The following is a 12,500-nucleotide window of genomic DNA, read 5'->3' as shown; positions in this document are numbered from 1 at the left end:
TACCCCGCCAACCTCCCCTGCCAACAATTGCAACCGTAAGGTCGGGCGGTAGTCCTACCGACGAAGAGGCCCCAAAGCCCGCAAAACGCCATTTTGCCATTTTCTCATCGGGACTTCCGAGGGGAACTCATTAACGAGCTCCAGGAGTGGTATGCCAGAAATTGCAACTTGACCCGTCGCCGGGCACACCCGCTACTCTCTGCGGGAATACCCCCACCGGGTGCCGGGTAAAGGCCTCGGATCTGACCTCATGGACTTCCGTCTGCGCACGGATTTTGCTCTCGCGGGCCCAAGAGCCACTTTCCACGGCCTACCAACGCAATCCGAAGTGCATTGGCCAACCATTACAACGGGAAACACTTTGCCTCTCCGCCAGAGACTAAGTCCAATTGGTTAACCATTTCTCAGGAAAACACTTTGACTCTCTGCCAGAGACTAAGTCCAATTGGTTAACCATTTCTCATGGCCGCAATTTGCCTGCCGTTCAGAGACTAAGTCCAATTGGTTAACCATTTCTCGTGAAAACACTTTGCCTCTCCGCCAGAGACTAAGTCCAATTGGTTAACCATTTCTCTTGAAAACACTTTGCCTCTCTGCCAGAGACGAAGTCCAATTGGTTAACCATTTCTCATGGCCACAGTTTACCTGCCGTTCAGAGACTAAGTCCAATTGGTTACCCATTTCTCGTGAAAACACTTTGTCTCTCTGCCAGAGACTAAGTCCAATTGGTTAACCATTTCTCGTGAAAACACTTTGTCTCTGCGCCAGAGACTAAGTCCAATTGGTTAATCATTTCTCAAGGCCACAATTTGCCTGCCGTTCAGAGACCAAGTCCAATTGGTTAACCATTTCTCTTGAAAACACTTTGCCTCTCTGCCAGAGACTAAGTCCAATTGGTTAACCATTTCTCTTGAAAAAACTTTGCCTCTCTGCCAGAGACTAAGTCCAATTGGTTAACCATTTCTCGTGAAAACACTTTGTCTCTCCGCCAGAGACTTAGTCCAATTGGTTAATCATTTCTCAAGGCCACAATTTGCCTGCCGTTCAGAGACCAAGTCCAATTGGTTAACCATTTCTCTTGAAAACACTTTGCCTCTCTGCCTCTCTGCCAGAGACTAAGTCCAATTGGTTAACCATTTCTCTTGAAAACACTTTGTCTCTCCGCCAGAGACTAAGTCCAATTGGTTAACCATTTCTCTTGAAAACACTTTGCCTCTCTGCCAGAGACTAAGTCCAATTGGTTAACCATTTCTCGTGAAAACACTTTGTCTCTCCGCCAGAGACTTAGTCCAATTGGTTAATCATTTCTCAAGGCCACAATTTGCCTGCCGTTCAGAGACCAAGTCCAATTGGTTAACCATTTCTCTTGAAAACACTTTGCCTCTCTGCCAGAGACTAAGTCCAATTGGTTAACCATTTCTCGTGAAAACACTTTGCCTCTCTGCCAGAGACTAAGTCCAATTGGTTAACCATTTCTCGTGAAAACACTTTGTCTCTCCGCCAGCGACAAAGTCCAATTGGTTAACCATTTCTCTGGAAAACACTTTGCCTCTCTGCCAGAGACTAAGTCCAATTGGTTAACCATTTCTCTTGAAAACACTTTGCCTCTCTGCCAGAGACTAAGTCCAATTGGTTAACCATTTCTCGTGAAAACACTTTGCCTCTCTGCCTCTCTGCCAGAGACTAAGTCCAATTGGTTAACCATTTCTCGTGAAAACACTTTGTCTCTCCGCCAGAGACTAAGTCCAATTGGTTAATCATTTCTCTTGAAAACACTTTGCCTCTCTGCCAGAGACTAAGTCCAATTGGTTAACCATTTCTCTTGAAAACACTTTGTCTCTCCGCCAGAGACTAAGTCCAATTGGTTAACCATTTCTCTTGAAAACACTTTGCCTCTCTGCCAGAGACTAAGTCCAATTGGTTAACCATTTCTCAGGGGCTCACCGAGGGCAATCTGTAACGTCTCGCGGGCCCGGGGGCCCCTTTGCACGGCCTGCCAATGCAATCCGAGCCGCACTGTCCTTCGTTTGGTTAACCATTTCTCAGGGGCACACCGAGGGCACCCTGCATTGTCTCGCGGGCCCGGAGGCCACTTTGCACGGCCTGCCAACGCAATGCGAGGTGCTTCGCCCTTGGCCGCCTTCCCGGCCGGCTTCGGGACGTTTCGGGGGCTCTCACCGGGGCAAATCCGGTCCCCCGGGCGATTAGGAGGCCTCCCCGGGCAGGCCCGGGCTTCAGGCCGCCGCTTTTCCATCCCGGCCGAAAGAGGCGAAAAATGCCGAAAATGGCCAAAAATGGCCGCCGGCAGGGCCTGTCGGTCGGTTTGGCGGCAGCCTGGGTCGGTCCCTGCAGACCTGGAGGCTCGAGAAGGTTTTTGGCGATGTCGACCGATTCTCGATTTGCCACCTCCTACTATTCTGCAGGTACCCCGCCAACCTCCCCTGCCAACAATTCCAACCGTAAGGTCGGGCGGTAGTCCTACCGTCCAGGAGGCCCTAAAAGCCCGCAAAACGCCATTTTGCCCTTTCCTCATCGGGACTTCCGAGGGGAACTCATGAACCAGCTCCAGGAGTGGCATGCCAGAAATTGCAACTTGACCCGTCGCCGGGCAGATTCGCTACTCTCTGCGGGAATACCCCCACCGGGTGCCGGGTAAAGGCCTCGGATCTGACCTCATGGACTTCCGTCTGTGCACGGATTTTGCTCTCGCGGGCCCAAGAGCCACATTGCCCGGCCTGCCAATGCAACCCGAGGTCCATTGGCCTCATTGGTTAATTATTTCTCGAGAAAACACTTTGCCTCTCCGCCAGAGACTAAGTCCAATTGGTTAATCATTTCTCAAGGCCACAATTTGCCTGCCGTTCAGAGACTAAGTCCAATTGGTTAACCATTTCTCTGGAAAACACTTTGCCTCTCTGCCAGAGACTAAGTCCAATTGGTTAACCATTTCTCTTGAAAACACTTTGCCTCTCTGCCAGAGACTAAGTCCAATTGGTTAACCATTTCTCGTGAAAACACTTTGCCTCTCTGCCAGAGACTAAGTCCAATTGGTTATCCATTTCTCTGGAAAACACTTTGTCTCTCCGCCAGAGACTAAGTCCAATTGGTTAACCATTTCTCTTGAAAACACTTTGCCTCTCTGCCAGAGACTAAGTCCAATTGGTTAACCATTTCTCGTGAAAACACTTTGTCTCTCTGCCAGAGACTAAGTCCAATTGGTTAACCATTTCTCAGGGGCTCACCGAGGGCAATCTGTAACGTCTCGCGGGCCCGGGGGCCCCTTTGCACGGCCTGCCAATGCAATCCGAGCCGCACTGTCCTTCGTTTGGTTAACCATTTCTCAGGGGCACACCGAGGGCACCCTGCATTGTCTCGCGGGCCCGGAGGCCACTTTGCACGGCCTGCCAACGCAATGCGAGGTGCTTCGCCCTTGGCCGCCTTCCCGGCCGGCTTCGGGACGTTTCGGGGGCTCTCACCGGGGCAAATCCGGTCCCCCGGGCGATTAGGAGGCCTCCCCGGGCAGGCCCGGGCTTCAGGCCGCCGCTTTTCCATCCCGGCCGAAAGAGGCGAAAAATGCCGAAAATGGCCAAAAATGGCCGCCGGCAGGGCCTCTCGGTCGGTTTGGCGGCAGCCTGGGTCGGTCCCTGCAGACCTGGAGGCTCGAGAAGGTTTTTGGCGATGTCGACCGATTCTCGATTTGCCACCTCCTACTATTCTGCAGGTACCCCGCCAACCTCCCCTGCCGACAATTCCAACCGTAAGGTCGGGCGGTAGTCCTACCGACGAAGAGGCCCCAAAGCCCGCAAAACGCCATTTTGCCCTTTCCTCATCGGGACTTCCGCGGGGAACTCATTAACCAGCTCCATGAGTGGCATGCCAGAAATTGCAACTTGACCCGTCGCCGGGCAGATTCGCTACTCTCTGCGGGAATACCCCCACCGGGTGCCGGGTAAAGGCCTCGGATCTGACCTCATGGACTTCCGTCTGTGCACGGATTTTGCTCTCGCGGGCCCAAGAGCCTCATTGCCCGGCCTGCCAATGCAACCCGAGGTCCATTGGCCTCATTGGTTAATTATTTCTCGAGAAAACACTTTGCCTCTCCGCCAGAGACTAAGTCCAATTGGTTAATCATTTCTCAAGGCCACAATTTGCCTGCCGTTCAGAGACCAAGTCCAATTGGTTAACCATTTCTCTTCAAAACACTTTGTCTCTCCGCCAGAGACTAAGTCCAATTGGTTAACCATTTCTCTTGAAAACACTTTGCCTCTCTGCCAGAGACCAAGTCCAATTGGTTAACCATTTCTCTTGAAAACACTTTGCCTCTCTGCCAGAGACTAAGTCCAATTGGTTAACCATTTCTCTTGATAACACTTTGTCTCTCCGCCAGAGACTAAGTCCAATTGGTTAACCATTTCTCTTGAAAACACTTTGCCTCTCTGCCAGAGACTAAGTCCAATTGGTTAACCATTTCTCGTGAAAACACTTTGCCTCTCTGCCAGAGACTAAGTCCAATTGGTTATCCATTTCTCTTGAAAACACTTTGTCTCTCCGCCAGAGACTAAGTCCAATTGGTTAACCATTTCTCTGGAAAACACTTTGCCTCTCTGCCAGAGACTAAGTCCAATTGGTTAACCATTTCTCTTGAAAACACTTTGCCTCTCTGCCAGAGACTAAGTCCAATTGGTTAACCATTTCTCAGGGGCACACCGAGGGCAACCTGTAACGTCTCGCGGGCCCGGGGGCCCCTTTGCACGGCCTGCCAATGCAATCCGAGGCGCACTGTCCTTCGTTTGGTTAACCATTTCTCAGGGGCACACCGAGGGCACCCTGCATTGTCTCGCGGGCCCGGAGGCCACTTTGCACGGCCAGCGAATGCAATCCGAGGTGCTTCGCCCTTGGCCGCCTTCCCGGCCGGCTTCGGGACGTTTCGGGGGCTCTCACCGGGGCAAATCCGGTCCCCCGGGCGATTAGGAGGCCTCCCCGGGCAGGCCCGGGCTTCAGGCCGCCGCTTTTCCATCCCGGCCGAAAGAGGCGAAAAATGCCGAAAATGGCCAAAAATGGCCGCCGGCAGGGCCTGTCGGTCGGTTTGGCGGCAGCCTGGGTCGGTCCCTGCAGACCTGGAGGCTCGAGAAGGTTTTTGGCGATGTCGACCGATTCTCGATTTGCCACCTCCTACTATTCTGCAGGTACCCCGCCAACCTCCCCTGCCAACAATTCCAACCGTAAGGTCGGGCGGTAGTCCTACCGTCCAGGAGGCCCTAAAAGCCCGCAAAACGCCATTTTGCCCTTTCCTCATCGGGACTTCCGAGGGGAACTCATGAACCAGCTCCAGGAGTGGCATGCCAGAAATTGCAACTTGACCCGTCGCCGGGCAGATTCGCTACTCTCTGCGGGAATACCCCCACCGGGTGCCGGGTAAAGGCCTCGGATCTGACCTCATGGACTTCCGTCTGTGCACGGATTTTGCTCTCGCGGGCCCAAGAGCCACATTGCCCGGCCTGCCAATGCAACCCGAGGTCCATTGGCCTCATTGGTTAATTATTTCTCGAGAAAACACTTTGCCTCTCCGCCAGAGACTAAGTCCAATTGGTTAATCATTTCTCAAGGCCACAATTTGCCTGCCGTTCAGAGACTAAGTCCAATTGGTTAACCATTTCTCTGGAAAACACTTTGCCTCTCTGCCAGAGACTAAGTCCAATTGGTTAACCATTTCTCTTGAAAACACTTTGTCTCTCCGCCAGAGACTAAGTCCAATTGGTTAACCATTTCTCTTGAAAACACTTTGCCTCTCTGCCAGAGACTAAGTCCAATTGGTTAACCATTTCTCAGGGGCTCACCGAGGGCAATCTGTAACGTCTCGCGGGCCCGGGGGCCCCTTTGCACGGCCTGCCAATGCAATCCGAGCCGCACTGTCCTTCGTTTGGTTAACCATTTCTCAGGGGCACACCGAGGGCACCCTGCATTGTCTCGCGGGCCCGGAGGCCACTTTGCACGGCCTGCCAACGCAATGCGAGGTGCTTCGCCCTTGGCCGCCTTCCCGGCCGGCTTCGGGACGTTTCGGGGGCTCTCACCGGGGCAAATCCGGTCCCCCGGGCGATTAGGAGGCCTCCCCGGGCAGGCCCGGGCTTCAGGCCGCCGCTTTTCCATCCCGGCCGAAAGAGGCGAAAAATGCCGAAAATGGCCAAAAATGGCCGCCGGCAGGGCCTGTCGGTCGGTTTGGCGGCAGCCTGGGTCGGTCCCTGCAGACCTGGAGGCTCGAGAAGGTTTTTGGCGATGTCGACCGATTCTCGATTTGCCACCTCCTACTATTCTGCAGGTACCCCGCCAACCTCCCCTGCCAACAATTCCAACCGTAAGGTCGGGCGGTAGTCCTACCGTCCAGGAGGCCCTAAAAGCCCGCAAAACGCCATTTTGCCCTTTCCTCATCGGGACTTCCGAGGGGAACTCATGAACCAGCTCCAGGAGTGGCATGCCAGAAATTGCAACTTGACCCGTCGCCGGGCAGATTCGCTACTCTCTGCGGGAATACCCCCACCGGGTGCCGGGTAAAGGCCTCGGATCTGACCTCATGGACTTCCGTCTGTGCACGGATTTTGCTCTCGCGGGCCCAAGAGCCACATTGCCCGGCCTGCCAATGCAACCCGAGGTCCATTGGCCTCATTGGTTAATTATTTCTCGAGAAAACACTTTGCCTCTCCGCCAGAGACTAAGTCCAATTGGTTAATCATTTCTCAAGGCCACAATTTGCCTGCCGTTCAGAGACTAAGTCCAATTGGTTAACCATTTCTCTGGAAAACACTTTGCCTCTCTGCCAGAGACTAAGTCCAATTGGTTAACCATTTCTCTTGAAAACACTTTGCCTCTCTGCCAGAGACTAAGTCCAATTGGTTAACCATTTCTCGTGAAAACACTTTGCCTCTCTGCCAGAGACTAAGTCCAATTGGTTATCCATTTCTCTGGAAAACACTTTGTCTCTCCGCCAGAGACTAAGTCCAATTGGTTAACCATTTCTCTTGAAAACACTTTGCCTCTCTGCCAGAGACTAAGTCCAATTGGTTAACCATTTCTCGTGAAAACACTTTGTCTCTCTGCCAGAGACTAAGTCCAATTGGTTAACCATTTCTCAGGGGCTCACCGAGGGCAATCTGTAACGTCTCGCGGGCCCGGGGGCCCCTTTGCACGGCCTGCCAATGCAATCCGAGCCGCACTGTCCTTCGTTTGGTTAACCATTTCTCAGGGGCACACCGAGGGCACCCTGCATTGTCTCGCGGGCCCGGAGGCCACTTTGCACGGCCTGCCAACGCAATGCGAGGTGCTTCGCCCTTGGCCGCCTTCCCGGCCGGCTTCGGGACGTTTCGGGGGCTCTCACCGGGGCAAATCCGGTCCCCCGGGCGATTAGGAGGCCTCCCCGGGCAGGCCCGGGCTTCAGGCCGCCGCTTTTCCATCCCGGCCGAAAGAGGCGAAAAATGCCGAAAATGGCCAAAAATGGCCGCCGGCAGGGCCTCTCGGTCGGTTTGGCGGCAGCCTGGGTCGGTCCCTGCAGACCTGGAGGCTCGAGAAGGTTTTTGGCGATGTCGACCGATTCTCGATTTGCCACCTCCTACTATTCTGCAGGTACCCCGCCAACCTCCCCTGCCGACAATTCCAACCGTAAGGTCGGGCGGTAGTCCTACCGACGAAGAGGCCCCAAAGCCCGCAAAACGCCATTTTGCCCTTTCCTCATCGGGACTTCCGCGGGGAACTCATTAACCAGCTCCATGAGTGGCATGCCAGAAATTGCAACTTGACCCGTCGCCGGGCAGATTCGCTACTCTCTGCGGGAATACCCCCACCGGGTGCCGGGTAAAGGCCTCGGATCTGACCTCATGGACTTCCGTCTGTGCACGGATTTTGCTCTCGCGGGCCCAAGAGCCTCATTGCCCGGCCTGCCAATGCAACCCGAGGTCCATTGGCCTCATTGGTTAATTATTTCTCGAGAAAACACTTTGCCTCTCCGCCAGAGACTAAGTCCAATTGGTTAATCATTTCTCAAGGCCACAATTTGCCTGCCGTTCAGAGACCAAGTCCAATTGGTTAACCATTTCTCTTCAAAACACTTTGTCTCTCCGCCAGAGACTAAGTCCAATTGGTTAACCATTTCTCTTGAAAACACTTTGCCTCTCTGCCAGAGACCAAGTCCAATTGGTTAACCATTTCTCTTGAAAACACTTTGCCTCTCTGCCAGAGACTAAGTCCAATTGGTTAACCATTTCTCTTGATAACACTTTGTCTCTCCGCCAGAGACTAAGTCCAATTGGTTAACCATTTCTCTTGAAAACACTTTGCCTCTCTGCCAGAGACTAAGTCCAATTGGTTAACCATTTCTCGTGAAAACACTTTGCCTCTCTGCCAGAGACTAAGTCCAATTGGTTATCCATTTCTCTTGAAAACACTTTGTCTCTCCGCCAGAGACTAAGTCCAATTGGTTAACCATTTCTCTGGAAAACACTTTGCCTCTCTGCCAGAGACTAAGTCCAATTGGTTAACCATTTCTCTTGAAAACACTTTGCCTCTCTGCCAGAGACTAAGTCCAATTGGTTAACCATTTCTCAGGGGCACACCGAGGGCAACCTGTAACGTCTCGCGGGCCCGGGGGCCCCTTTGCACGGCCTGCCAATGCAATCCGAGGCGCACTGTCCTTCGTTTGGTTAACCATTTCTCAGGGGCACACCGAGGGCACCCTGCATTGTCTCGCGGGCCCGGAGGCCACTTTGCACGGCCAGCGAATGCAATCCGAGGTGCTTCGCCCTTGGCCGCCTTCCCGGCCGGCTTCGGGACGTTTCGGGGGCTCTCACCGGGGCAAATCCGGTCCCCCGGGCGATTAGGAGGCCTCCCCGGGCAGGCCCGGGCTTCAGGCCGCCGCTTTTCCATCCCGGCCGAAAGAGGCGAAAAATGCCGAAAATGGCCAAAAATGGCCGCCGGCAGGGCCTGTCGGTCGGTTTGGCGGCAGCCTGGGTCGGTCCCTGCAGACCTGGAGGCTCGAGAAGGTTTTTGGCGATGTCGACCGATTCTCGATTTGCCACCTCCTACTATTCTGCAGGTACCCCGCCAACCTCCCCTGCCAACAATTCCAACCGTAAGGTCGGGCGGTAGTCCTACCGTCCAGGAGGCCCTAAAAGCCCGCAAAACGCCATTTTGCCCTTTCCTCATCGGGACTTCCGAGGGGAACTCATGAACCAGCTCCAGGAGTGGCATGCCAGAAATTGCAACTTGACCCGTCGCCGGGCAGATTCGCTACTCTCTGCGGGAATACCCCCACCGGGTGCCGGGTAAAGGCCTCGGATCTGACCTCATGGACTTCCGTCTGTGCACGGATTTTGCTCTCGCGGGCCCAAGAGCCACATTGCCCGGCCTGCCAATGCAACCCGAGGTCCATTGGCCTCATTGGTTAATTATTTCTCGAGAAAACACTTTGCCTCTCCGCCAGAGACTAAGTCCAATTGGTTAATCATTTCTCAAGGCCACAATTTGCCTGCCGTTCAGAGACTAAGTCCAATTGGTTAACCATTTCTCTGGAAAACACTTTGCCTCTCTGCCAGAGACTAAGTCCAATTGGTTAACCATTTCTCTTGAAAACACTTTGCCTCTCTGCCAGAGACTAAGTCCAATTGGTTAACCATTTCTCGTGAAAACACTTTGTCTCTCTGCCAGAGACTAAGTCCAATTGGTTAACCATTTCTCAGGGGCACACCGAGGGCAACCTGTAACGTCTCGCGGGCCCGGGGGCCCCTTTGCACGGCCTGCCAATGCAATCCGAGGCGCACTGTCCTTCGTTTGGTTAACCATTTCTCAGGGGCACACCGAGGGCACCCTGCATTGTCTCGCGGGCCCGGAGGCCACTTTGCACGGCCTGCCAATGCAATCCGAGGTGCTTCGCCCTTGGCCGCCTTCCCGGCCGGCTTCGGGACGTTTCGGGGGCTCTCACCGGGGCAAATCCGGTCCCCCGGGCGATTAGGAGGCCTCCCCGGGCAGGCCCGGGCTTCAGGCCGCCGCTTTTCCATCCCGGCCGAAAGAGGCGAAAAATGCCGAAAATGGCCAAAAATGGCCGCCGGCAGGGCCTGTCGGTCGGTTTGGCGGCAGCCTGGGTCGGTCCCTGCAGACCTGGAGGCTCGAGAAGGTTTTTGGCGATGTCGACCGATTCTCGATTTGCCACCTCCTACTATTCTGCAGGTACCCCGCCAACCTCCCCTGCCAACAATTCCAACCGTAAGGTCGGGCGGTAGTCCTACCGTCCAGGAGGCCCTAAAAGCCCGCAAAACGCCATTTTGCCCTTTCCTCATCGGGACTTCCGAGGGGAACTCATGAACCAGCTCCAGGAGTGGCATGCCAGAAATTGCAACTTGACCCGTCGCCGGGCAGATTCGCTACTCTCTGCGGGAATACCCCCACCGGGTGCCGGGTAAAGGCCTCGGATCTGACCTCATGGACTTCCGTCTGTGCACGGATTTTGCTCTCGCGGGCCCAAGAGCCACATTGCCCGGCCTGCCAATGCAACCCGAGGTCCATTGGCCTCATTGGTTAATTATTTCTCGAGAAAACACTTTGCCTCTCCGCCAGAGACTAAGTCCAATTGGTTAATCATTTCTCAAGGCCACAATTTGCCTGCCGTTCAGAGACTAAGTCCAATTGGTTAACCATTTCTCTTGAAAACACTTTGCCTCTCTGCCAGAGACTAAGTCCAATTGGTTAACCATTTCTCAGGGGCACACCGAGGGCAATCTGTAACGTCTCGCGGGCCCGGTGGCCCCTTTGCACGGCCTGCCAATGCAATCCGAGGCGCACTGTCCTTCGTTTGGTTAACCATTTCTCAGGGGCACACCGAGGGCACCCTGCATTGTCTCGCGGGCCCGGAGGCCACTTTGCACGGCCAGCGAATGCAAGCCGAGGTGCTTCGCCCTTGGCCGCCTTCCCGGCCGGCTTCGGGACGTTTCGGGGGCTCTCACCGGGGCAAATCCGGTCCCCCGGGCGATTAGGAGGCCTCCCCGGGCAGGCCCGGGCTTCAGGCCGCCGCTTTTCCATCCCGGCCGAAAGAGGCGAAAAATGCCGAAAATGGCCAATAATGGCCGCCGGCAGGGCCTCTCGGTCGGTTTGGCGGCAGCCTGGGTCGGTCCCTGCAGACCTGGAGGCTCGAGAAGGCGTTTGGCGAGGTCGACCGATTCTCGATTTGCCACCTCCTACTATTCTGCAGGTACCCCGCCAACCTCCCCTGCCGACAATTCCAACCGTAAGGTCGGGCGGTAGTCCTACCGACGAAGAGGCCCCAAAGCCCGCAAAACGCCATTTTGCCCTTTCCTCATCGGGACTTCCGAGGGGAACTCATGAACCAGCTCCAGGAGTGGCATGCCAGAAATTGCAACTTGACCCGTCGCCGGGCGCACTCGCTGCTCTTTGCGGGAATACCCCCACCGGGCGCCGGGTAAGAGCCTCGGATCTGACCTCATGGGCTTCCGTCCTCGCACGGATTTTGCTCTCCCGGGCCCAGGGGCCACTTTCCCCGGCCTTGCGAAGGCAATCGGAGGTGCTTCGCCCTCGAAACCGCCTTCCCGGCCGGCTTCGGGACGTTTCCGGGGCAAATCCGGTCCCGCGGGCGAAGGGGAGCCTTCCCCGGGCACGCCCGGGCTTCAGGCCGCCGCTTTCCGTGACCTACCGAAAGACGCGAAAAATGCCGAAAATGGCCAAAAATGGCCGCCCGGCACGGCCTCGCGGTCGGTTTGGGGGCAGCCTGGGTCGGTCCCTGCAGACCTGGAGGCTCGAGAAGGCACTTGGCGATGTCGACCGATTCTCGATTTGCCACCTCCTACTATTCTGCAGGTACCCCGCCAACCTCCCCAGCCAACAAATCGCAAATGCCGATCGGCGGGTGACCGTCCGGTAGTCATGCCGACGAAGAGGCACCTAGGCCCCGCAAACGCTTCCAAATCCGACCCCATCCCGGACCGGTTCTTTTTTAAAAAAGGCTCCCAGGATTCCGGATTTTTTCCTGCCGCACTCGGGACCACCCGACGGACACGAAACCGGGAACCTTTCCCCGGTCCGACCCTCCTCGGCCCGGCCAGCCGACGCCGAAGCGGCCGACTGGTTAATGATTTCACCCTGCTCCGACGTGACGCGTTTTCCAACCGCGCATGCGCGGCTCTGCCACCCGAACCGCCCCCTCACGTGGGGGCTCTGGGTCCGCCCCCCGGCAGCCATTTCCTCCTGCCGGTCCGTTATTTTACGCCGTTTTTCGCCCTCCAGCCCTGCCGGAATGCTGCCTGCTCGCTGGTTAACCATTTCGCTCCCTGCACTTCGGCTTCTGCCCTGCTGGGGAAGCCCGCTGCTGCCTCTAACCGTACTCACGGGCGGGCGGCTCTCCTGCGCGGCCTCCGGCCACGCCCCCTCACCTGGTTTGCTGGGAACCCGCCCCCGGCAGCCTGTTACTCGTGCCGGTTCGGTCTTATCGGCCCTTTTTGCACCTTCCC

The sequence above is a fragment of the Cetorhinus maximus genome, unplaced genomic scaffold (assembly GCF_964194155.1).
Source record: "Cetorhinus maximus unplaced genomic scaffold, sCetMax3.hap1.1 HAP1_SCAFFOLD_946, whole genome shotgun sequence".
Lineage (NCBI taxonomy): Eukaryota > Metazoa > Chordata > Chondrichthyes > Lamniformes > Cetorhinidae > Cetorhinus > Cetorhinus maximus.
This window is presented reverse-complemented; position numbering follows the sequence as displayed.